Source organism: Budorcas taxicolor, chromosome 13, assembly GCF_023091745.1.
Source record: "Budorcas taxicolor isolate Tak-1 chromosome 13, Takin1.1, whole genome shotgun sequence".
Lineage (NCBI taxonomy): Eukaryota > Metazoa > Chordata > Mammalia > Artiodactyla > Bovidae > Budorcas > Budorcas taxicolor.
Window position 1 is genome coordinate 36,986,757 of NC_068922.1, and position 23,719 is coordinate 37,010,475.

The 23,719-nt window shown below is 40.8% G+C and overlaps 1 pseudogene; it reads right to left on the reverse strand.

Annotated features, from left to right (window-relative positions):
- Positions 1-3,071: 3,071 nt before the first annotated feature.
- Positions 3,072-23,030, reverse strand: LOC128058039 (patched domain-containing protein 3-like; annotated as a pseudogene).
- Between the last annotated feature and the right edge of the window lie 689 nt (positions 23,031-23,719).

The following is a 23,719-nucleotide window of genomic DNA, read 5'->3' on the forward strand; positions in this document are numbered from 1 at the left end:
GAAAAACTTCCAGGTAATCATTATATTTGATGAAATATTGATTCTGTTCCTCACAAAGTTGACAACAAGGCAATGGTGTCTCTATGTTTTCCTACATTTTCCTGGACGTTTAAAGCCAGTGCTTAAGTAAGAGATAAAGTTTATGTAGGGAGAAATAAAATGGTCTTTATGTGATCTTTATATAATTGCACAGATAAAAACTACTAAAAAAAACTACAAAAATCTACATGAACTAATAAATGAATCTAAAAAGATTATGCAGTATAACGTAGGTATACCAAAACCAACTGAATTTTTATATGCTAGTGAAAAAAAAAATGAAAAAGGGTTTTAAAATATTTACAATGTTAAAAAATTAATATACTTAGAAAGTAAATCCATGTATATCTATAAGATACTTCTGAGAGACATTAAATAAGATAATAAGTAAGAGATAAACCATGTTAACAGATTGGAAGATTCCATATTGCTATTACATCTGTTTTCCCCAAATTGATCTGTAGACTGACCATAACCCAATTCTGATCCCAGAAGCCTTTTTTTTTTTTTGATAAATGGACAAGTGATTCTAAAATTAGTATCCAAATGCAAAGAACCTATAACAGCCAAAATAATTTGGAAAACAGGGAAAATGCTGGATAACTTACCTAACCTAATTTCCATAATTAATTTAAGCTTCAGGAATCAGCACAGTATGGTATCCACTGTATTACAGAAAAACAGATCAATGCACAAAAATAGAGCCACACATAAACTGTCACTTGGTTCTCTGACAGAGGTGTCAAGTTAGCCCGTCTGGTGAAAGGACAGTCTTTTCACTAAAAATGCTGGGACAACTGAATAACTATAATGGGAAGAAAACGAACCTCTATCCATACTTCCCAATAAACACAGGTCTATGAATCATAGACATAAGAAAGTGGAGTTGCTCAGTCGTGTCTGACTCTTTGCGACCCCATGAACTGTAGCCTACCAGGCTCCTCTGTCCATGGAATTTTCCAGTCAAGACTACTGGAGTGGGCTGCCATTTCCTTCTCCAGGGGATCTTCCCAACCCAGGGATTGAACCCAGGTCTCCTGCATTACAGACAGGTGCTTTACCATCTGAGCCACCTAACAATAAAACTATTAGCTTTGAGAAGAAAATATAGATGATTTTTTGTAATCTTGGATTAGGCAAAAATTTCTCAGAAAATACTAACCATAAAAAAAAAGATAAATTTGATTCCAAAACTTTAAAAACTTCTGTTCATCAAAATACACCATTAAGAAAATGCATAGAAAAATCCCAGACTAGGAGAATAAACAATAGTCAGTTGCACTTTTACATAATAATACATATGAGAAGTACAATGAAAATAATATTCTATTTTAGAGAACAATACATAAAATATTTGAATTCCAGGCATAAACTACTAATGATGAAATAAAAGGGCAAATAATTGGAAAGTTATGCTTGATTGTATAGACCATAATAAAGATGACAACACTTCCTAATTTAGTAAAGATATTTTAATGTAAGACAAATTAATTTTTCTTTTTTCTTCCAAGGAGCAAGTGTCTTTTAATTTCGTGGCTGCAGTCACAATCTGCAGTGATTTTTGAGTCAAAAAAAAAAAAATCTCTCACTGTTTCTACTGTTTCCCCATCTATTTGCCATGAAATGATGGGAACAGATGCCATGATCTTCTTTTTCTGAATGTTGAGCTTTAAGCCAACTTTTTCACTCTCCTCTTTCACTTTCATCAAGGGGCTCTTTAGTTCTTCTTCACTTTCTACCATAAGGGTGGTGTCATCTGCATAACTGAGGTTATTGATTTTTCTCCCAGCAATCTTGATTCCAGCTTGTACTTTATCCAGTCCAGAGCTTCTCGTGATGTACTTAGCATATAAGTTAAATAAGCACGGTTACAACATACAGCCTTGAAGTACTCCTTTCCCTATTTGGAACCAGTCTGTTGTTCCACATCCACTTCTAACTGTTGGTTCCTAACCTGCAAACAGATTTCTCAAGAGGCAGGTCGGGTGGTCTGGTATTCCCATTTCTTTCAAAATTTTCTACAGTTTAGTGTGATCCACATAGTCAAAGGCTTTGGCATAGTCAATAAAGCAGAAATAGATGTTTTTCTGGAACTCTCTTGCTTTTTCGATGATCCAGCGGATGATGGCGATTTGATCTCTGGTTCCTCTGCCTTTTCTAAAACCAGCTTGAACATCTGGAAGTTCATGGTTAATGTATAGCTGAAGCCTGGCTTGGAGAATTTTGAGCATTACTTTACTTGCGTGTGATGAGTGCAATTGTGCAGTAGTTTGAACATTCTTTGGCATTGCCTTTCTTTGGAATTGGAATGAAAACTGACCTTTTCCAGTCCTGTGGCCACTGTTGAGTTTTCCAAATTTGCTGGCATATTGAGTGCAGCACTTTCACAGCATCATCTTTTAGGATTTGAAAAAGCTCAACTGCAATTCCATCACCTCCACTAGCTTTGTTCGTACTGATGCTTCCAAAGGCCCACTTGACTTCGCATTCCAGGATGTCTGGCTCTAGGTGAGTGATCACACCATCGTGATTATCTCAGTCATGAAGATGTTTTTTGTACAGTTCTTCTGTGTATTCTTGCCACCTCTTCTTAATATCTTCTGCTTCTGTTAGGTCCATACCATCTCTGTCCTTTGTTGTGCTCATCTTTGCATGAAATGCAACTAGTCTGGTTGATTCTTATGTAACGAGCCAAGCATGAATCCACTGACTGGGCTTTCAGAACCACAAAGATATACTAAAACATTGCAAATGGCTAATTCCGGCATATTTCTCCCTTCAATCTTGATTCCAGCTTGTGCTTCATCCAGCCCAGCATTTCTCTTGATGTACTCTGCATATAAGTTAAATAAGCAGGGTGTTAAATAACATTTTTAAACAGTATTTATAAGCCAAGGAAGCATGTCTTTGATTTTAGTTTATTGACTATTCTTAATAGTGCATTTTCATCAGATTGGATTGGGCCAATAAGGAATTCTATAATTGGTCTTTGGTTTGTTAGTGGCTATTCAAACTCACTTTCAAAAAAAAGTTTAAGAATACAGGATAAAAATTAGACCATGAGCAGCTCTAAATAACATCACAAGAAACATAGTCTTAGAAAATATCATGAAGATGTGTGCTTCACATCCTTACTATTGTTGAAACTGCACTTTGTCACATAGGGTAGCCTAGCAGATGCAATATTTCAGTGGCTTTTTGGTTTACGGAGGGCTCTGAACTGGAAACAAATGCATAGGAAATGTGACCAGAAAAGTCAAAAGAAAACCCTATACAAATAACAAGATTAATCATGGCTATGCAATCAAGATTGACCTTCCAGAAGGCCATAAAACCCATGACGCTCACAATCACAGAAGCAATAGCAAAAGTTATCCACAAAGAACACAGCAGATGAGGAATTAACAAAAAGGAAACAATGAACATAGCTGTTGATGCAACAGTCACATTTTGAACAGTGTTTTCTAATATTGCAGAATACTGATTAAAATACGTGAGTGCCTGGTTATACACCATTAGGGAAGCTTCACACTTCTCTGTCATGTCTGGAACTGGAGTAACATGGGCTTCTTATTGGTTGGAGAAGAAATACCGATGGTTTGAATGAAGGCCTGGGAGCAAATGATATCCTGTGATGATGTAATATTACTATCATACACAAAAAGTGGAAATCCCATTAAACAGTGGGAATATTGCTTGGAAAAGCTGTCTTATTTAAATCTTGATGGAGTTTTTCTATATATTTTATATATTCTCGTAACCAAAACTCTGTAAGATTTTAATCTACATACTCATCGTTTTCAAACTCTGCCAGACATTTTTCCAGTTTTTGCCCAGTAACTTTATCCCAGTAGTCAAGAGTCTGTACAAACTGCAGAGTTATTACAGAACAAGGAGTGATGAGTTGTCTTATGGACTCAGAGGCAACCAGAGAAGGTGTTAGAGAAAGCAGTATCCAGACACAGACTCCGCAAGGTTAATGAGACCTTAAGAGATGGGCAAGGTCCATCTCTGGGATAACCATAACCCTGGGACCATAACTTGAAAACCGTTCTTCTTCTACATTAAAATATGGTGTGATGGAGGAGTCATCACTTGCCAAATTTCAGAGATCTAAACCTTCCTGCACTCAGAAACACCCATATATACTACTTATGATGTACAAAATCTTGGACTCGGTGCTTATGAGAAAAGGACCAAAATAGTCTCTAAAGACTAGATTCACTGGATGGATATCAGCTTTATATTCATCTTGGAGAGAATTACATGGGAGGCACCAGGACTATTTAATGAGGAAAATTTTTGGTCAATCGTTTCCAGCTTCTTCAACCAGCGTAGACAGACTACTTCTCTTTTACCATCCAGGGCCATAAATGCTCTAAAACAGGTGATGTTATAAAAATAACAAAAGAGCAGGGTTGTTCCTGTATAGATGCAAAAGTATTGTACAGATCTGAAAGAGGTTCCTGTATAGAAGGCCAGGACATTGGTGATGGTGGTGATTGTAATGGGTACTGCCACTTTTGCGTAGCCATCAGACATCCACTTGCTTATGTTATCCATGCTGTCTTCTGCCAGGCAGAATCATGGTAAACATGTCATTGACCCCAACACCTGTTAGAGAAAGAAGCAGAGTATTCGTACTTTTTAAACATCCATTAAAAGTTAACCAGATCAACTCAAACTGTTTTCTTTGCCTGTCTCTCAAGTTCTTGTTGATCTTGAGGAGTCTGTGTTTCAATACAGCTTTTTCTGACACCTTCTCTGGTTGCCTGTGAGTCCACAAGACAACTCATCACTCCTTGCTCTGTGACAACTCTGCTTTGTACACACTCCTATTTGTACACATAGCTCAGTACACTCTACTCCTAGTCATCATTCAGGGTATTCAATGAAGAGTCAGGAAACCTGGCTGACAGGGTATTAGGTGAAGCAGGATTAGCAATGTATCTCTGATTCCATCAGAACATTTGAGAGACCATTTTCTCTTATAAACCACTTTATTCTAAGGCACTAATATCGAGGAAACATCCTGTTGTTTAAAATATAAGCTGGATTTATCTGTTCTCCAGTTGGCATCTAGCTATCAATGTGGTATGATTTTAAAGGCACCTCATAGTTTATACACACACAGATATCTACATACATGTGGTTTTCCTGTTAGTCTGTTTCTGATACCGAGAATGCTATCATTCAAACCACCTGCCCAAGTTAAGGCATTATGTCAGTAAAATGTAGGTACTCTTGAGATCAGAAATATGTACCAAAGTAAACCTTAAGAATCCTTTACATATTAAGTGAATACTAAAGTAACCAGTCTCTTCCACAGTGATGTTTCCTGATTGATTTGTAATAAAGAGGACTGGGGAACATTTGAGGACTCTGAAATTGTCACTGAAGGTTAGGAGAGAAGGACTACAGAGAAGAAAGGAGATTACAAAGGATCCTAAGCATGTTGCAGGTAAATTTCACTTCCCTCAAGCTTCCAAGCTTCCTACTGCTTTCACTCCTGTACACCTCTGTTTCTGTGTATATTGATACAAAATCAATATTTGGAACTGAAAAGTGAAAAGAAAGTGAAGTCGCTCAGTCATGTCTGACTCTTTGCGACCCCATGGACTATAGCCTGCAGCAGGCTTTTCCGTCCATGGGGATTTTCCAGGCAAGAGTACAGGAGTGGATCGCCATTTCCTTCTCCAGTAGATCTTCCTGACCCAGGGATCGAACCCAGGTCTCCAGCATTGCAGGCAGCCACTTTACCCTCTGAGCCACCAGGGAAGCTTGCAACTGAAATGCTGATTGATTTTAATACCAGCCTTGTAATATTTTCTCCATGGATTACACGGGAAGGTACTGGGAATCGCACTTTGCCACTAATTCCGATGTTCTGTGTGTATGATCTGGGAGAAGGGCCTACAGTGACACAGGCTTGTGCAGACTGTCACAAACTGCATCCTGACATGCCCCCTGCTGCCAGCTTTGTGGATTTCACTTGCATTCAGCTGGACAAAGGGCAAGAATTCGAACTACTAAGGACCACAAATAAACTCATTGATATGGAATAGGTATTTAAAAATCGGTTTTATTATTTATGGAACTTGGTTCAGAAATTGTCCTCACACATTTCTTGAGTTACTTAAATCACAGCCCCACCCCCACCCCCGCCTCCACGTTCACCCCTACACTCACATGTCTATGTATATACAGACAATATGAAGATGGTTGATATGAAATCAGTTGTCTACACTTGAGCTGTTTATGGCTGTGGGGACATTGAATAAGTGTGAGTGTGTTCTAGGAAGGTATACATCCAGTGCACAGTTCCTCCCCTATCTCCCATAGGAAACCAATTATTAATTCTTTCAAGCTGTTTACTTTCCAAAATATAAACATATTTACCTTCTTATTGTAAAATAAACCCTGAAAGTACAGGAAAATACAAAGAAAAACTTTAAACAACTGCAATTCCACCTGTCAGGGATAATCCTTGCTATATTTTAAGTGTTAACTATACAGAATGTGCTATACAAATATACATGTATATTTGTATATTGCTCAATTTTAAACATCTTGTTTCATAACCAGCATTTTTCATTTAACATTTTATATCTACCTCTTTTAAAAGACTGAATAGGATTCCAAAACTTTAATATGCTCTGAGCTGACCAATCCCATGTTGACATAGGATTAGCTTGTTTTTGAACAGCAAGAACCACCGAACTATTTTTCATAGAGGTGACATCATTTTATATCCCACTCGCAATGTATAAGTTTTTATGTTTTTAGTTATTATATCTTCTTGATTATTGGCCCTTTTATAAATATATAATGTTGTTCTCTCTCTTTTAACAGTTTTTGAAATAGTCTATGTTGTCTGTTATCAGTACAGGCACTCCTAGTCTTTTTTGGTTACTATTCATAGGGAGTATCTTTTTCAGTCCTCTTAACTTTCAATCTATTTATGTCTTTGGATTTAAAGTGAATCTCTTGTGAATGGTATATAGTTAAATCATGCTATTTTATCCATTCTAACAATATCTGCATTTTGATTGGAAAGTTTAATCTGTTTATGTTTAAAATAATTGCTGGCGAGGAAAGACTTACTTCTATTGTTTTGGTAGTTACATTCTGTATATATTATAGCCTATTATCTTCATTTCATTCATTTATGCCTTTTTTTGTGGCCAAACCCAGGCCCCAACAGTGAAAGTGTTAAAGCGTCCTAACCATTGGACCACCAGGGAACTCCTGATTTATGCTTTCTTTAATGTGTAGTTAGTGAGCTGCTGCGATTGGTCATTTTGCTGCCAGTGATGCCCAAGTCAGCCTGAGCACCGGAATCACATGAAGACGTTTTTAGACACGTGGATTCTGCAACTCCTCTATAAACCATAGATCAGACTCTGCAGAGCTGTGTTCCAGGACTGCAGGAATCTAAAGTTCTTAGACTCTCCTAAGTGTAATTCTGAGAAACTGCTTAACCAAAGTCCTTCTTGGGGACTAGAAAATCTGCAAGTGTGTTCACTAGTGTTCTACATTCACATCTTTCCTTCCATTGCCTATTGAACATTAAAATAAAGGTCATTTAGAGAGAGTCAACACAGTGACTAGTCAAAGTCAAATCATTCTAGCCAATAATGTACTTCACTTCCCCCATCCTTTGAAAAATTTATATCACCAATCCAGAAACCTGAAAGAGGGAATAGGGCTAAACATGTCATATGTAGCTTTTATCCTGTTAATCTTTCTGATTTCAAGGTTCATCTTGTTACTTTTATCTTCAGTTCAGTTCAGTTCAGTCACTCAGTCCTGTTCAACTCTTTGTGACCCCATGGACTGGCAGCATGCCAGGCCTCCCTGTCCATCACCAACTCCTGCAGTTTACTCAAACTCATGTCCATTGAGTCTGTGATGCCATCCAGCCATCTCATCCCTGTCATCCCCTTCTTCTCCCACCTTCAATCTTTTGCAGCATCAGGGTCTTTTCAAATGAGTCAGCTCTTCAAATCAGGTGGCCAAAGTATTGGAGTTTCAGCTTCAACGTCAGTCCTTCCAATGAACACCCAGGACTGATCTCCTTTAGGATGCTCTGGTTGGATCTCCTTGCAGTCCAAGGGACTCTCAAGAATCTTCTCAAACACCACAGTTCAAAAGCATCGATTCTTCAGTGCTCAGCTTTCTTTACAGTCCAACTCTCACATTCATACATGACTACTGGAAAAACCATAGCCTTGACTAGATGGACCTTTGTTGGCAAAGTAATGTCTCTGCTTTTTAATATTCTGTCTAGCTTGGTCACAACATTCCTGCCAAGGAGTAAGTGTCTTTTATCTTAAATGCTTGTAAATCAATATCGTCACTTTAAGAAGGTATTAGTTGTAATCAAATTTTGTTGTGATAAAGAAAATTGCTTTTATTTTTGTGCATGTGTGTGTGTGTGTGTTGATTTGTGGCCCTGAGTTTAACTAATAGCACCAGCAGTTTGAGAAAAGGTGAAATACAGACACACATAGTTGTTTTAATAAGAAGAAAGTTTAATTATTTTAATGTAGTCTTGCATGAATAAGGTGTTTAGTTATATTCTTGCTCTTTGGGAATCAGTAACTCCATTTCCATAGCTGAATTTCTTAGTCTTCAAACCAAACTTAGTTTCTCTCTCCTACTAAAAATCTCTAGAGGCAGTTATCAGTCATTTGGTTTGAAGCAGTTAGTGATGAAGCAAAACAGAAACCTAGAGATTGTCATCAATATTTTAAGATGTAAAGTTGTGGTTGTTAGGGAGTTAAAGTATTAAATCTTTATTTAAAAATTTTTTTTAAATGCTGTGTATATATTCCCATTTTTATTGGTCCAACCTAGAAACAGGCATAAGTTGTATTATTCAAAATGGAGCACATATTACTTTTTTTTGCAATTAGCAGCTACTTTTCTCGGGCTTCCTCGGTGACTCAGCGGTAAAGAATCCTCCTGCAATGCAGGTTTGATCCCTAGGTTAGGAAGATCCCCTAGAGGGAGGGCACGGCCACCTACTCCACTATTCTTGCCTGGAGAATCCCATTGAGAGGAGCATAGTGGGCTACAGTCCATAGGATCACAGACATGACTGAATCGACTGAGCACACACATCCAGCCTCTTTTCTAGAGCACACTTCTCTAGCAGAGGAGAACCACGGATATCTTCTAGAAGGAGGCTTTTATTCTTTTTGTTAGCCACAATATATATTAAACAAATTTTGACATACAGGAGATATTTAGGATTGTATTTATGGCTAATTGGAGTCATAAGTGGGTGAGAAGATCCCTAGACGTGGGCACTTTCATACTGCTTGCTTCCATTCACACTCCTTTGAAGATCAAAGGGGAATTAGCTATTTGCAGTGTTTTAGTATATCTTTGTGGTTCTGAAAGCCCAGTCAGTGGATTCATGCTTGGCTCGTTACATAAGAATCAACCAGAATAGTTGCATTTCATGCAAAGATGAGCACAATAAAGGACAGAAATGGTATGGACCTAATGGAAGCAGAAGATATTAAGAAGAGGTAGCAAGAATACACAGAAGAACTGTACAAAAAAGATCTTCATGACCCAGATAAGCACGATGATCTGATCACTCACCTAGAGCCAGACATTCTGGAATGCTAAGTCAAGTGGGCCTTAGGAAGCATGAGTACGAATAAAGCTAGTGGAGGTGATGGAATTGCAGTTGAGCTATTTCAAATCCTAAAAGATGATGCTGTGAAAGTGCTGCACTCAATATGCCAGCAAATTTGGAAAATGGAGCAGTGGCCACAGGACTGGAAAATGTCCGTTTTCATTCCAATCCTAACAAAAGGCAATGCCAAAGAATGTTCAAACTACTGCAAAATTGCACTCATCTCACACACTAGCAAAATAATGCTCAAAATTCTCCAAGCCAGGCTTCAACAGTATGTGAACCATGAACTTCCAGATGTTCAAGCTAAATTTAGAAAAGGCAGAGGAACCAAAGATCAGATTGCCAACATCTGCTGGATCATCAAAACAGCAAGAGAGTTCCAGAAAAACATCTACTTCTGCTTTATTGACTACTCCAAAGCCTTTGTGTAGATCACAACAAACTGGAAAATTCTTCCAGACCACCTGACCTGCTTCCTGAGAAATCTGTATGCAGGTCAAGAAGTAACAGTTAGATCTGGATACGAAACAACGGACTGGTTCCACATCAGGAAAGGAGTACATCAAGGCTGTATAATGTCACCCTGTTTATTTAAGTTATATGTAGAGTACGTCATGCAAAATACCAGGCTGGATGAAGCACAAGCTGGAATCAAGATTGCTGGGAGAAATATCAGTAACCGTAGATATACAGACGATACCACATTTATAGCAGAAAGTGAAAAACTAAAGAGCCTCTTGATGAAAGTGAAAGAGGAGAGTGAAAAAGTTGGCTTAAAACTCAGCTCTCAGAAAACTAAGATCATGGCATTCTATCCCATCACTTCATGGCAAATAGATGGGAAAACAATGGAAACAGTGAGAGACTTTATTTTGGGGGAGCACCAAAATCACTGAAGATGATGACTGCAGCCATGAAATTAAAAGATGTTTGCTCCTTGGGAGAAAAGCTATCACCAACCTAGATAGCATATTAAAAAGCAGAGACATTACTTTGCCAACATCAGTCCATCTAATCAAAGCTATGGTTTTTCCAGTAGTCATGTATGGATGTGAGAGTTGGACTATAAAGAAAGCTGAGTGCCAAAGAATTGATGCTTTTGGACTGTAGTGTTGGAGAAGGCTTTTGAGAGTCCCTTGGACTACAAGGTGATCCAATCAGTCAATCCTAAAGGAAATCAGTCCTGAACATTCATTGAAAGGACTGCTGCTGAACTGAAACTCCAATACTTTGGCCACCTGATGTGAAAAACTGACTCATTTGAAAAGACCCTGATGCTAGAAAAGATTGAAGGCAGGAGGAGAAGGGGACAACTGCCAGGGTCCAGCCCCGGTGGATCAAGGGTGATTTGAAGGTGGGGATGGAGTCGGCGTCTTTGGAAAAATACATATTTAATCACAGATATAAAGAGATTAGAAATGGATAGTGTAGTAGGAAGATTAGTGGAGAAAAAGAGGCTGAATAACTTGGATTACGTGGAATAGCATCCATGCTCCAGATGGGAATTCAGCCAGAAAAACGGGAGCAAGAAAGAAGCGACACGGGGGAATCAGTCTTTCCAGAAACTGATCCGATTTCTTTATTTTTGGGTTTGCTTATATACCTTTTGTTACACATAGGGATGAATACAGAGTCACGTGGGAGTCAGCAGGCGCTTCACATAAATGTATAAAAAAAGGTACATCATCTTCTGGCCATGAGTGAGACCTGCTGACATTTTATGATCCTTTCTTTCTGATAACCAAAAAACTTATTTCTTCCAAGGGTGTTTTTTCTTAAACCAGGCACCACCCTCCAAATAAAGTTACATTCCTATAGGGTGAGGGTGTAGTGAGTTACAATTAAGAAAGGAATTTATTTAACCCAAGGTTAACATGATTAGTCTTAAAGGTTAATACTTATTTCTCCTATATGCTTAAAGGTTAATACTTATTTTTTCTATATGTTAGTTATATTCATTACAAGGGCAGGGAACATGGAGATTTAACAGCAAACATCAGCCCAACAAGTGAAAATCCTTTCACCAATGCTCCCCTTTAAGATCTATTTAGTCTTAAGATATGATAAAGTTACATTTTTACATAGCAAGGACACAGTGATTTATAACAAAGTACAGTGATCTATTGCAAAAAAGAAAATCCATTAACTCAAAAAGTCTAGTATTGCTAACCTTAAAAACTACTTTATTTCCTTTTCTGTATTCCAAATACATTGATTAATATATTCCCAGGTGCCTAAGAATATGGAGGCCTGGCGGCAATCATTGACTCAACAAGAAGAAAAAGTCCTATGTTAATTAAGACTCTCAAAATACTCCAAAACTCTCTGTGCTGTTTATGGTTGAGAGGTAGTAAACAATCATGTGCCTAGTGGCAGCAGTATGGATAATCCTGTCACACAAGCTAGTCTGTCAGCAGAGAGGTTTGACCTGAGACATCTTTGTCCCACCCAGAGTAGGGAATTAGCAGCAATTATTGACACAACAAATGAAAAACCCTTCACCAATATAATTCCTAACCAACCCACTATATTAATAATTTCCAACTCCCCAAAAGAATTTGCCTTTAGTAAGTCTAAAACATCTCGTGCCTCTCAGATTGGGAGGCTATAAACAATCACATGTGGCCGGACGAACCTATACAGGTGGGCTAGATAACCTTCAGAGGAGTCCGTAAGCTGAAACAGTCTTGTCACGCCCAGGAATTTTTATTGCCTTGGAGCTGCACGTTTACTCCTCTTCCGAGAGAAATGGTTATGGGGGAGAGCCCCCCGTAAAGTCAGAGGTGTAGGTGAGAGCATAAAACAGACTCTGGTTTTGGGGTTAGATGCTCGGAAACAGGGGGTTTCCTGAGGCTTGATCACGCCTTTGCGTATGCCAAGCCTCCTTCCTCATGACCTTTGCCATGGGCAGAGTTCCTCACGCTGGCCCCGGCAGACAACAGAGGATGAGATGGTTAGATGGCATCACTGACACGATGGACTTGAGTTTGAGTGGGCTCCGGGAGTTGGTGATGGACAGGGAATCCTTGGGTGCTGAAGTCCATGGGGTCGCAAAGAGTCAGACATGATTGAGCGACTGAACTGAACAGATTTCCAGCTTTTCTGTTCCCTCCCCACCTTTGTTTTGGTTCAGTTGGAACGGGCTAGTGACTGGAAATTAACGTTCTCCTGCAGACAAGTATGGGAATTATTATCCCTGAGGACTCTGAAGAGGTGTCTGAGTCAAGAATGTTATGAATTGCTGGAATTTCAGTATGGAAGCTACCACCACAAGTTCCATGACTTTTCCCTCCAAATTTACAGGTGTGACTGTATACGAAACAAAATGTGGGTTGCAGCCTTTGGAGTCATTTCTGCTGCCTTGGCAGTGGTGAGCGGCTTTGGCCTGATGTTGTACACTGGGCTGCCATTTATGATCATAGTTGCAAGTTCACCATTTCTTATTCTAGGTGAGTAAAACAAAGTGTGAGGATCCACACTGTGTGTGTTGGGGGGGGGGGGGGAGGTAGTACAGGGTATGTAAAGGAAGGGTATTGTGTTAGATTAAGCAAAATAATTATATATAGGTGACTCTACAGATCCAAAATAAGGAATCAGGAGAAAAAGAAAATCAAATGGAATTATGCGCCTTTAAGAGTTGGAAAAATCTAGTACCCCAAATGGAAAAACACACACCAGGGACATGAATAGGCAGTTCACACACACACACACACACACACACACACACACACACACACACACATGCACAGAATCCAAAATGCTAATCATTGAAAATATAAGAAAGAAATATTTGTCTTTTTTGATTAATCAAGGGATGCAAGTTCAACCAAAAGTGAGACATCTTGTCTTCTTATTAGATTAATTAATATTACAGCAAGACTGAAGGTTTGGGGAAGGTTGTATGCAAACAAACACATATTCTGCTGAGGGAAATTTATAAATTGATACACTTTTAAAATATAACTTTGGAACAAATCAAAAGACTTAAAAATTTAGAACAGAATACCTTTGACCAGCCAACTTCACTTCTGGGAATTTGTCCTAATTATTGGACAGGTGCTCACAAAATAGAATAAGTATGTTAATTTCAGTGTGATTTAAAAGAGGAAAAAGCAAAAACAAGCTAATCCTATATCAACAGTCTTTCTCTACTGAATGAATAATTCTAAATATGGTCAGTGTTGGGAACTTCTCTTACATGCAGCCAGCAACCCCTCAAAATGAGCGAACTCAGTGGGAAGCTGGTAGACCACACGGAAGCATCTCTGAGTAACTATGAGCTGACCCCCCAGGCCAGCTGCTCCACCCTTCTCAGGTAAAATGCCCTGTTGTTCAGTTGCCCAATTGTGTCCAACTGCTTGCAGCCCCATGGACTGCAGCATGCCAGCCTTCCCTGTCCTTGACCATCTCCTGGAGTTTGCTCCAACTCGTCCATTGAGTCAGTGATGTCATCCAACCATCTCATCTTCTGTCATCCTCTTCTCCTCCTGCCTTCAGTCTTTCCCAGCATCAGGGTTTTTTCCAATGAGTTGGCTCTTTGCATCAAGTATCCAAAGTATTGGAGCTTCAGTTTCAGCATCAGTCCTTCCAATAAATATTGGGTTGATTTCCTTTAGAATCGACTGGTTTGATCTCCTTGCAGTCCAAGGGATTCTCAATACCTCATAGGCTGAAGGAAAGGGCTTGGAGCCTCTTGAGCCACAGCATGCTTGCCCAGTTGGCTCGTGCAGGCCAAGCAGATTGTTCCTAGCCCTGGGTGAGCTTCTGGAAGCTTCCATTCCCTTACTTGAGTTACTCCTCCCGTCCTTCCCCCCACTGCCTTTTTTACTGTGAGAGCTTATGGTGAACAGTGTCGGATTCGTGATCTCCAAAGAAGAACATTTAGCTTTGGGACCAGGGACCAGGCTTGGTCACTCAAGAGCTTTTGTATAGCAGAGTTTTATTAAAGTACGAAAAGGGACAGAGAAGGCTTCTGACATAGACCTCAGAAGGAGGATGGAGAGTGCCCCTCTGCTAGTTTTAGCAAGCTGTTTTATGTTTGTTAGAAAGTTAGTAATCAGATAAGAGATACACCTCAAGGCTGATGGAGTTTCACCAGGCCCCTCTTCCACAATATGCATTTTTGAGACAGGATGGCATGAGGTGTGTCATCCCCCAGCCACAAAATGATTGATATGAATACTGGTTTATTGAGCTATTATCGGCAAAAGTTAGTCTTAGGTGGAACCATTTTGAAGAAAGGCAAATTCCAAAGCAAATACATAGTTTCATTAACATTGCTTAAGAAAAACATTTCCATAGAGAGTTTGTTTCCTCCTGCCACTTAAGGGAGAGAGAAAAAAATACCTGACATTTGCAGCCTATTTCCTCCATTGGGAGACCCCTGGCCTTCCTGCCTGTTACCCTCTCACTTGCTTCCTCACCGCTCTCTGAGGGAGAGCTTCCAACAGCAGGTACAGGTGACACGTCCTGTTCCTTAACAGGTAGCAGCCTGACAACTCCTGTAGACTGTCCTGCAGAGCCCCACTCAGCACGGGCTGCCCGCAAGATCCTTACTCCTTCTCCAGCCCAGTCCCAGGGCAGAAAGCCTGGCATCAGGTACAGCTGCAAGCACTCTTCTTGGCCTGGAGGGGAGCGTTATAAAGACTCAGTCCAGACACATGTAAGAAGGGCTCACTGATGGGCCTGGGTCAGCCAATCTTCACCCATCAGGGGCTCATAGTTGCAGAAAATGGGTCTTGCCACACTGGCCAGTTCCAAGGATCAGGTTTGGGTCCTCAGGGTCAGGATGGACATGTGACTGCAGCTCTGGTTTTGTTTTCTAACCATTTTAACTGGTCCATAAGTAGGAAGCAACTTCCCAAAACCCTTCCCTGCATGGGAGGAACCCAAGAGTCCGGGAGAGGAGGGGTGGTGGGTACAGACAGGTGCCTACTGCCCCAGGGTCCTTGGAAGCATCTTGAAGATCTGCTGGAAGGAAGACGCACAGAGGGAAGCCCAGGGTCACAGACCTGTCCAGGAGCTGCTGTTTGTTAGTTCAGGTCCTGCTCTGAGGGGCTCAGGGTCCGCTCTGACCAAGAAATGCATTAGGGATGCTCTGCAACAAGGGTTATGTGCATGGTTCCTGTTCGCTGAGCCTTGCCTTGGTGCCCGTCCAGATGGGCGTCTTGTCAGAGAAGGGGCCTGGCCATGTGAACCGAGTAGGCTGCTGAATGCCTGCCCACAAGAGCTCCATGCCTGGTGCAGCGAAGCCCATGTGCCACAACGAGAGAGAAGCCTTCATGCTGCAAGGAATGAGCCTGAGATTGCATGTGCTGTGACTAAGACACCATGCATCCCAAAATATCCAAATAAATAGATATTAAAAAAAAAACAGACAGCCTGGAAGAAATGGAGAGATTCCTAGAAACAGCCTCTGAAGACTGAATCATGAAGAAGTAGGAAATTGGAACACACCAATAATGAGCAGGAGGCTGAAACAGTCATTAAAAAACACAAAACTTGCCAACAAAAAAGGGTCAGAATCAGATGATTTCACTGAACCATGTTTCAATTCTACCAAACACGTAAAGAAGGATGAATGCTAGTCCTTCTCATGCATTTCAGGTCCAAATTCTTATACTCAGTCGTGTCTGACTCTTTGCAACCCCATGGACTATATAGTCCATGAAATTCTCCAGGCCAGAATACTGGGGTGGGTAATCTTTCCCTTCTCTAAGGGATCTTCCCAACCTCAAACAATGTCTCCCACATTGCAGGGGGATTCTTTACCAGCTGGGCCGAAAGGGAAGCCCAAGAATACTAGAATGGGTAGCCCATCCCTTCTCCAGCAGATCTTCCTGACCTAGGGATCAAACCCAGGTCTCCTGCATTGCAGGTGGATTCTTTACCAGATGAGCCACAAGGGAAGCAAGCCCTTCTCAAGTGCTTCCAAAACCTGAAAGGAGGAATAGTCTAAAGGAGAATTTCACAAAGAAAATATCTGTAGAAGATACAAGAAGTGTGGGCCACTTTCTCTAATTCTCCTCCCTCACCCTCGTCCCTCTTGTCAGCCTGTCTGCTTCATCACTGTTTCTCTGCGGACATCTGTTCTCTCAGGTTTATGGCTAATGGTGAAAATGTCAGAGCTTCAGAATTTACACATCCTATGATTTAATCTCCAGCAGGGATTCATGACATCTTTGTTTCTCAGGTCCAAATTCTTACAAGAGAAACTGTCTCATTGGTTCAGTTGGGCTTTGTTGGTAAACCTGGACCCAAACATCAGTGGCTATGCAGGCAGTGGCAGTGGCTATGGCTTTGCAGGCTATGGACAGAGCACACACTGAGAACTGAAAACACACCGAAGGGCACCACAGCATCTTTGTATACTACATGTGTGTGTCTGCTCAGTGGCTCAGTGTGTCCAACTCTTTGTGACCCTGTGGACTGTAGCCCACCAGGCTTCTCTGACCATTGAGTTTTCCAGGCAAGAATACTGGAGTGGGCTGCCATTTCCTCCTCCAAGGGATCTTTCTGACCCAGGGACTGAACCCTGGTCTCTTTCATGTCCTGCATCTGCAGGCAGGTTCTTTACCACCAGAGCCAGCTGGGCAGCCTATGTATTTCTTAGTTGTGTACATAGACAATACTGATGGCCCAAGTCAATCCGGACAAATTTCAGTGTACTTGCTTACAATTTGCTTAGCGTATTGGTGCCGTGTGGATTACAGAGTGATGGAGAAAGGCTGGTGATTTGTGTTCACAACAAAGAAACTGTATTTAATATTTAAGCTGTGTCAGTATGAGGCAGAGAAAGGCATGATTTAAATGGTGCTGCGTAGATAATTTTAGCCTCTGTTGTTGTGCTGACATAAAAAAAGAATAACTTTTGTTGCTTTTAGAGGATAAGGAAGAGAGAGGTCGTTTTCCAAAATTGATTTTTTTAAACTCTGAGGATTGAGGTTTGTTTTCATTGTCCTTATTTCAAGGTCAAGAAGATGGAAAAATTTCTAGGTGTGAGAGAAAGTCAGTGTGTTTTGAGGAAATATGACTATTGAAGACAGTCTTAAAGACAAAAGAAGAAACCAGTTTATTATGTATGCTGTGAGTGGTGAACTCTAAGTATAAGGGAAGGAAAGAAAGATTGCTGAAAGATAAGAAGAAATAAATGAGGAGTGTGAGAAGCCTGTTTGGCCAATTTAAAAGAAAAAATAAAGGGAAGGCAAAATCAATACAGATTTATTCCTCAAGTTCATCTGGAAGAAAAATGAAAAGATCAATAATTGGTGAAAATAGAAAGTTTTTTAAAGAGAAAGTACAAGGAGAATAATGGGTTTCTCCTAATGTAAAATATAATGTAAATATTATATATTTAATATAAAAATAAACTAGATGGCTACAAGAATTAAAGGGGCGGTGCACTGGTCAAACACCTAATAAACAAAGCAATAAAGCAAAATAATAAGAAAGAGACTCTTAAAAAGAAACTGAAAATAAGATACAGTGAATATCACAAAGCAGTGATGAAATAGGATGGGGGAAAGATAGATCTTTGATTTACAATATATGTCCAAATAAAATCCAGGAAGAGGAATCTAATGGAAATGAAACAGAGGAAAGAAATAATACTTTTCAGGTAAACTAGTAGTTGGACTTTAGCTAAATTTGGTTGGGAAATAACTTCCTTAATGTAAAAGCAGGGGAAGAAGTCACAGTTGCTCAGCCTTGTTGTGTTCCTCCACCCAGGGGAGAGCTAACTGATCACAGAGTGAGAGCTGACTTCCTTTCATCTGTGGCAATGGTCTCCTGAAACGGGCGGATCTGGGTTCTCAGGATCAGGACCTGATGGGTCAAGACTGTATTTCTTTCACTGTGGTCAGTAGACCAACTGCATCCAAACTCCCGAGATAAACTATGAATGAAGGAATCAAGGAACGAAGGAGGAGGAAGGAGAGAAGGAAGGACAGGAAGGAGGAAGAGAGGGAAGATAAAAGGAGGAAAGAAGAGATAATTTAAAAAAAAGATTTAAAAGAAATTTAGATTCTATCTTAAACTGGATTCAAGTCTCTGCAGTACACCTCAAGATGCTATTTTTAACCCACATTTCAAACACAGTATCAAGTTTTGAGAATTGCTGGGTTAAAAAGAAACATTGCTAAGTGGACTAGAAGGAGGGCTTTTGAACAGAGATGTCAGAACATTCCATGGTCCCTGTTGTGACATCCCAGGGTCACCCACAGAAAGACGTGGGTTTCTGGTTAAGGACAGTGCAGGTTCTCTGACTGATCCCTGCCTGATGCCACTCCCTACCCGATCCCACTCCCTACCCTTCACACCCCCTGCCATTCTGTCTGGCTTCACGGCAGCAGTTGGCCCCATCTGCTCACAATCAATGGGTAAAAGTGCAAGAGAGAAATCTGTACAGTGTCTAGGCAGATTTTCCATCGCTTGCAGAGGAAGTAAGCTACCTGCCAGTTGTCATCACTAGACTAATTCCTGTTGACTAGGTCCAAACCAGAACTGGCTCATTCAATCTTCATTTCACTTTCCTTCTAAGTTTGAGAGGTTAGAAAGCCGAACACTCTATTTCCCAGGCTTCTTTGCTGTTGGAGGTAACGGATGAAAGTTCGATTCTGCGAACTGGATCGACTCACATGATACATGGATCACAGGAGCTCAGTGAAGACTGTCTTTCCATGCTCTCTGCTGCTAAGCCAGGGGACTCTGACACATCTTCCTGTTATACGTCCCCCAGTTTCTTGGTGTATAGACACCAGAGGTTTGTTGATGTGGGGACAACTCCAGGGATGGTCTCCAAGGAGGTAGTTCTGCTGGTGGTCAGTTCTACAGTGTTCTGACAACAAAGATCCTGGAATCCCAGCCTAGAACTTGTGTTAGACTCCCACAGTAACTGTGTAATCACCTAAGACTATGTTCAACCCTTTCTTGCTTAAAATAGCAGAGTGGATTCTGTTCTTACACCAAGCCCTCATGAACAAAATAACAATAAACAGTGTCAGGGAGTCACTGTTAAATGCCTTGATCAGGTTTTAAAATGCCAGTTTCACTGAAGAATGACATTGAAGCAGTAGTAACAATTATTAATTTTACTATTTACCCTTAAAATACATGTCTTTAAAATTTTTTGCATGATGAAATGGGAGGTAAGCATAAAGCACTTTTGCTTCATGCCAAGTTGTGCTTGTCTAAAGGAAAAACACTTGGAAGGTTGTTGAGTTGTGAAATGAACTATTTTCTTTTTCACAAAACATCATTTTTACTCTAAATAACAAATGACAGGCAAAGCAAGTTTATTGAGATTCAGGTATTGGCAGATATTTTCTCAAAAATGCACAAAAGAAGCTTGTCATTGCAAGGAAAGTCACTTGGCAGTTGTTGTGAATTACACAAGATAAACTTTCAAAGCAAAAATAAAATTTTGGGAAATTTGTGTCTACCACAGTGGACTTGACATTTTCTCAACTTAAACACTTTTCTGATGACATTGATGGTAAATATACTAAGTACATTTTTTCCCATTGTAGAATGTAGTGGAATATGTTAAAACACATAACTCAGCAGCCAGTGGCTTTCCAGATGGTCACAGGTCAGTGTTACAAAATCAGGTGTGGATAAAGATAGATTCAAAGTGCCATAGAGACAACATATTTTAATGTAACAGAAAAGAAGTTCACTGATGGGCTTTAAGATTTCACAGAGCAGCTAAACTTTAAGGAACTGCTAGTTGTCAGATTTCAATGTAGTATCAGAGAAGAATATACCCAATTATTTGAAAAGGCCATATAACTGTGAGGGTGGATTTTCTTCCTGTGCTTCAACCAAAGCACCGCCTTGAAATTGACTGAATGTAGAAGCGGACATGAGAATCTAGGTGTCTTTTATTAAGTTCTATATAAGATATGTAGCAATTTAAAACAAGGCAATTATTCTCACCGATTTTTTGTTTTGGGAAACAATGATCTTTTTCATAAAGATGTTATTTATATTAATATGTAATGACTTTATTATTGCTATTTTAATGCTTTAAGGAATGTTAACATTTTTGTTTGCAATTTATAAGACTATAAATATCCTCAATCAGTTCAGTTCAGTTCAGTCACTCAGTCGTGTCCGACTCTTTGCGACCCCATGAATTGTTGCAGCACACCAGGCCTCCCTGTCCATCACATCTCCCGGAGTTCACTCAAACTCACGTCCATCAAGTCAGTGATGCCATCCAGCCATCTCATCCTCTGTCGTGCCCTTTTCCCCCTGCCCCCAATCCTTCCCAGCATCAGAGTCTTTTCCAATGAGTCAACCCTTTGCATGAAGTGGCCAAAGTACTGGAGTTTCAGCTTTAGCATCATTCCTTCCAAAGAAATCCCAGGGTTGATCTCCTTCAGAATGGACTGGTTGGACCTCCTTGCAGTACAAGGGACTCTCAAGAGTCTTCTCCAACACCACAGTTCAAAAGCATCAACTCTTCGGTGCTCAGCCTTCTTCACAGTCCAACTCTCACATCCATACATGACCACAGGAAAAACCATAGCCTTGACTAGATGGACCTTAGTCGGCAAAGTATTGTCTCTGCTTTTGAATATACTATCTAGGTTGCTCATAACTTTTCTTCCAAGGAGCAAGCGTCTTTTAATTTCATGGCCGCAGTCACCATCTGCAGTGATTTTGGAGCCCAAAAAAATACAGTCTGACCCTGTTTCCACTGTTTCCCCATCTATTTCCCATGAAGTGATGGGATCAGATGCCATGATCTTTGTTTTCTGAATGTTGAGCTTTAAGCCAACTTTTTCACTCTCCTCTTTCACTTTCATCAAGAGGCTTTTTAGCTCCTCTTCACTTTCTGCCACAAGGGTGGTGTCATCTGCATATCTGAGGTTATTGATATTTCTCCCAGCAAACTTGATTCCAGCTTGCACTTCTTCCAGCCCAGCACTTCTCATGATGTACTTTGCATATAAGTTAAATAAGCAGGGTGACAATATACAGCCTTGACATATTCCTTTTCCTATTTGGAACCAGTCTGTTGTTCCAAGTCCAGTTCTAACTGCTGCTTCCTGACCTGCATATAGGTTTCTCAAGAGGAAGGTCAGGTGGTCTTGGTATTCCCATCTCTTTCAGAATTTTCCACAGTTTATTGTGATCCATACAGTCAAAGGTTTTGGCATAGTCAATAAAGCATAAATAGATGTTTTTCTGGAACTCTCTTGCTTTTTCGATGATCCAGCAGATGTTGGCAATTCGATCTCTGGTTCCTCTGCCTTTTCTAAAACCAGCTTGAAAGTCTGGAAGTTCACGGTTCACGTATTGCTGTTGATCCTCAATAATTTGGGTGTGTACAGGGTTTCTGTGAACAAAAACCTTGAGAACTGCTTTAGTGTGCGGTTCAATACATCACCAGGAGGTGGCGTCATGAGCACACGTTGCACGCTCCCTGGCTGTGGCTTAAATTGAACGCTTCAATTTCCCTAGCACATACAACCTTGCACCAAAGACCTAAGGAGTCTAAGACTCTACACGAGTTGATGGTGAGGAAGGAGACGAAAACGAGAGGAAAATCGACTCCAAGTCTTATTAAAGCCCTAAAAGAATCTGTGATCGTCCTTAAGGAGGGAAGGAAGAAAACCAGAGGGTCGGAAATCTGCAGGGGTGAAGTGAGCGCGTTTTAGTGGCAGCGCCTACATTAATGATGCTGGCTCACCTGCACCTTGAACCTGGAAAGCATCTTTGCATGTCCAGCTGTTAATGAGACCAGACTTTTCCCCGAAGGAAATGCTTCCACTCCTCTGGTTGCTGTTTACACCCAGAGAACGATTTCTTACTGTGAACATCAAGTTACTGTGAGACTTGGCCCTGACTTCATTCTTTACTGTCCACAAATTCAATTTCCCTCACCAAATTAACAGAAGCAGTTCTCTGCGTGGCAAGTCACAACCCTGTAGCTAGTGTATACCTAGAAATGCCAATTTCCTAGCATCATGAAAAATTATTTGATATAACATATATTCATGTGATTTGTTCCTTGGGAAATTTGTTCTAGAAAAGCCACATTATTTCAAAAATGTGGTACCCACCCCCTGGAATGTAATTGTGGTTATTGTAAAGTTAGACTCTGCCAATTCTTCATTGCTAATCACCCAGCCCCATGAGGAACGCTCTGAAAGGTCGATGTCCCCTCCATGGACTGAGGTCACTGTGCTCAGAGGTCATCCACCCCTTCTAACTTACAGCTGCTCTTAACTATGAAATGTGAGGCTATTACTGTCCCGAGCTTCAGTTCTGGAGCAGCGTCACTTCTTTTCCCGACCTTCCTTCTCTGTTTCCCGTTCTGTGTCTGCATCCTCCTTGCTGGGCTGGCGCAGGCTCACTTCGTTCCTCCTGATTTTCATTTCTCTGTCCCTCAAGGAAATCCCCGTGCCTTGAGCTGATGTCACACCCCCTGGCCTTGCTCTCACTGCCCCCCATCAGACAAGAAAAGGCAGTAGCTGTGTCTTCACCTGTGGAAGGAGAACCCCATCTAGATCCAGCATGGATAGGAGATGAGGCATGATTTCTTAGGGTCTCTCACTTACTACCACCCTGCTTTCCAGAGAGCCAGGTGGACTTGACCATCAGAGCCACCCCTCTGATTTGCAACCCCATGGACTGTAGCCTCCCAGGCTTCTCTGTCCATGGGGATTCTCCAGGCAAGAATACTGGAGTGGGTTGCCATGCCCTCCTCTGGGGATCTTCCCAACCCAGGGATCGAACCCAGGTCTCCCACATTGCAGGTGGATTCTTAACCAGCTGAGCCACAAGGGAAGCCCAGCTGGTGGATATCCAAAACCAAATCTGTAAGGCATCGTCTCAGCCTCTGGCTCTACTGCCATTCCTCCCGGTCTCTGTTCTGTCTTATGACATAGGAACCTCAATACCTTCTTTGTGCAGAAGTCCACCCATTCACAGGTGCTGCTAGTGATAAAGAACCCGCCTGCCAATGCAAGAAACGTAAGAGACGCAGGTTTGATCCCTGAGTTGGAAAGATCCCCT